Below are 4,115 nucleotides of genomic sequence, written 5' to 3' on the forward strand. Positions count from 1 at the left end.
AGAGGAGGGACTAGAAAGTGCCCCAAGGCCATGAGGAGAGGAGACCAATTGACGATCTGAACCTGTATCATAAGGGTTAGATATACAAACATGGGATGATGGCCAAGGGATGGGTGGAGGCTGTGGTCAGGTGGCTGTTTGGAGTGGCAAAGCGGAGTGTTGTGGCTGTTTGGGTGGCTAGTGAAAGCGGAGGTAGCGATGGTGGTTTAGCAAATTTGAGGGTGATAGTAGTGGGTGGTGGGGTTGTGGTGGAATTTGCAATCTGTTTTATCAAATGGAAACACATGTTCATGGAAGCGGACATGACGGGAAATAAAAATACGGTGAGATGCAATGTCAAACATCGATAACCAAGATGCGAGGAACTATATCCAAAAAACACACATGGAGAGGAACGAAAAAATTTATGATTATTATATGGACGCAGAAAAGGAAAACAAAGACACCCAAAGGTACCGCAAAAAATGATAATCAGGAGACCGTTGAAATAAACAATCAAACGGAGCGATGGGCAAGATAGGAGTAGGCATGCGATTTATAAGATAAACAGAGGTTTCAAAAGCATAATTCCAGAATCGAAAAGGTGCTTTACATTGCCCTAAAAGAGTAAGATCTGTTTCCACAATATGCCTATGACGACGCTCTACTGTTCCATTTTGTTCATGAGTGACAAATCAGACGATGATGAATACCAATGGTCTGAAAAATGTGGATAGTTTTCGGTATTCACCACCCCAATCAGTTTGAACAGATTTTATTTTTAAGGAAAATTGACGTTCGACAAGAGTTTTGAAATTGATGAAAAAACAGAGTAAACATCAGACTTGGCAACTAGAGGATAATACCATACATATTTAGTATAAGCATCAACGAAGATAACAAAATAACGATAGCCATCTGAAGAAAAAAGAGGAGCAGGGCCCCATACATCACTAAAAATTAATTCAAGTGGAGCAGAAGTTTTGTGACCAGTAGGTCCTAAAGACAAACGCGATGATTTTCCTTAAGGACAACTTTGACATTGAAAATTAAGACGTTTGTTGTTACAAATAATCTTATTTTTCGAGATTAACAATTGAAAGATACGTGAAGTAGGATGACCTAGTCGACGATGCCATAAATCGGCAGAGGCAGAAGTGCAGGGAGACCAATAGGCTTGAGGAACTGACGTGACAGAAGACTTGGTCAGGGCATAGAGACCATCTTTACTCTGACTTGAGAGAAGGACTTCATGGGTGTTGAGATCCTTGACATAAAACACACGAGGGTGAAATTCAAAATAAACATTATTATCAAGACAAAATTTCTGAACAGAGAGCAGAGGTTTTGTGATTGCAGGAACATGAAGAACATTAGATAAGGTGAAAGAACGATGTGGTGTATATATTTTTGTATGACCAAGATGAGATATAGGAAGGCCCTTACCATCACCAACATGTAAATTATCATTACCAAGGTACGGTTCTGAAGCGGTCAAGGTGGCAAGATCAGGTGTGACGTGTTGATTGGCACCGGTATCTGGAAACCAATCAACAGAACTGGTTGAGGAGAGATTGCGCTGCACCAGGTTGGCAGTAGGTTGTTGGCCATAACCTCGTTGCTGGAATTGAGGGCAATGGGGAGCTGTATGGCCAAAATTCTGACACAGTTGACAACGTGGATTCTGCCCCCTATTACGCTGCCAAGAGCCTTGCCTATTGTCACCGAAGGAGGAGTTTTGGAAGCTGCGGTGATCAGGTCTGGAGCCAGCAAATCGATTGCCTCTGCTATTGGACTGGTTGGGACGTCAGCACCGTTGAAGCGGCCCCTACTACGGCCAAAATTGCCAAAAGTCTGGCGCTGTGCAACAAGAGCAGAAGATGGAATGCTGGGTGTGGGCAGCAGAGGAGCATGTATGGAAGCAGAAGATTTTGAAGAAATTCATGTGTGAGGAGATGGCTGTGAAGATCTGCATATGATAAAGGTTCAGCCTTGGTAAATAAGACTGGTAACTAAGTCTTTAAACTCTCCCCGAAGACCACGAAACACATATAAATTGAAATCTTCAAGTGCAACTGACCCGACCAGCAGCGGCCAATTCATCAAATAAGGCCTTCGTTTTTGCATAAATTGAGTTACTGATTCATCACCCTGTCGAAGACCCTGAAAAGAGCCGTGAAGTTGCATAATACGAGAATTGGAGGTGGAAGCGAGGAGCTCGCTCAAGAGTGCCCCAAGCTGAACAAGAACTTTGACAACCAACAACAAGATGCAAACTTCCATAGATAGGGAGGAAAGAAGAGCACTTAGAATGAGTTGGTCATGTTGTTTCAAGGTTTGAAACAACGGCGGATTTACCTGAAGAGAGATACCATCATGGGCAAGAACATGTGTTGATGGACATGTGTTTGGAGCCATCAACAAAAACCAAAAACTCCTTGGCCTAGTAGATAAAGGTAGCATTTGCATACGCCAATATAAATAATTGGTGTTTGTTAATTTGAGGGAGATGACTTGATGAGTGTGAGAAAGAGAGATAATGCTTGCGGCAATAGAGGCAGCAAACGTGGGCTGCAAGAGGAGGCGTTCACCAGCCATGGCAGAGGAGAATCCAGGCGGTGACGTAGTAGAGGAAAGCAGAGGAGGCGCTGCAAGAGAAGAGGGCTGCACTGTCGGAGAAGAAGAAAGCTGGACTGCTGGTGCTGCAGAATTTGAAGATGTATGTGGTGGCTGTTCCATTGAAAAAGGGAGGTTGGGAGGCTATGAGAAAATTAGGTTTAATTTATTTTAGGGTTTTGTTGCTCTGATACCAAGTTGAGAATAATAGAATGTGTTGGGTTGTGCCTTAGCCAACCTTCCTATTTATATAGAGGCAGTAGAACACTGCAGTAACTGTAATGATTACAACATCCTATATTAAAATCCTATTCTATAATAGCCAAGGCCTTCATTTAACAAAAATAATTCTAAAAATAAATAAGTTATATTTATCAGTTATATTTTATAAAATGAAAATTATACTCATTTAAGATTGCTTAAGAGTTCACTTGTTAAATATACATAAGGAATAATAAAAAGATACTTTTTTTTAATATTTTAAAAGATATTATTTATAATTTTATACAATTCTCCGTTCAACTTAAACCGGCTCTGCCCCTCTTTATCACCAAGAAAAAAACATGGAAATAACCCAGCCCCACAATGTACAATCAACGGGGCGAAATACTTGAAATTGTTAAAGCATTGACAGAACAATTGCCAGCATTAGCCTCGTAGTCTGCGAATCTTCCCACCGAAAATGCTGGCCGATGAGGATGGGTAAGAATTGAACTCTCTCTTTTCAGCATTAGAACTACCGAGGACATGGTAGGCCTCTCACAAGGATCTTCTTGAACGCACAACAAACCGACATGCATGTATCGCGAAAATTCATCCGAACAGCATGAATCAGCCATCAGTGGATCTATCAACTCTAATTCTTTTCCTTCGTTCCATAATTGCCATGCCTGATCCATCATTTAGAGGTGTAAGAAATTAAACAGAGTGTCAGAATATGTGATTTAGGTGTCTTTTATGACTGATAGACTCACATAAGCTAGGAGGCTCGGAGCACGTTTCGATTTGTTGAATTCAGAATTCTTGTTTCCAGTTATGATCTCAAGCAGAAGAACTCCAAAACTAAAAACATCAGACTTGGTGGAGTATAATCCTTCCATTGCATACTCTGGTGCCATGTATCCACTATTCCACAAGAGAGAGAAAAAATGGTTAGAAAGGATGAGTGATCCTTGAAAACAATAAGAATAAATACCAAGCAAACCCCATATGTTCCCAGCAGCTATTCTGGACCCTGTCACTATACTTCTTGACATTATTGTCTACGAAAATTATGGCAGAGGTACAATTATTGAAAGTCCTTGTAAGGAGATCTTAATAATTGAAGTGGTTGTAATAATTTTGGAATTTAAAATACATTTGAGCGAAGACTTTCGCAAGTTGGACCTCACTTACTATGTTCCAACTATCCTAGCAGTATTGGCTTCGCCTTTCACTGCCTGCAAACATCCTTGCCATTCCAAAGTCTGAGATTTTTGGGTTCATATCCTTGTCCAACAAACACATTGCTAGCTTTCAGG

General features: G+C 40.9%; 1 pseudogene; it reads right to left on the minus strand.

The window, feature by feature from the left end:
- Positions 1–3,051: 3,051 nt before the first annotated feature.
- Positions 3,052–4,115, minus strand: part of LOC118036954 (cysteine-rich receptor-like protein kinase 25) — a 2,955-nt pseudogene continuing 1,891 nt past the window's right edge.

This window comes from Populus alba, chromosome 11 (genome assembly GCF_005239225.2).
Source record: "Populus alba chromosome 11, ASM523922v2, whole genome shotgun sequence".
Taxonomy (NCBI): Eukaryota; Viridiplantae; Streptophyta; class Magnoliopsida; order Malpighiales; family Salicaceae; genus Populus; species Populus alba.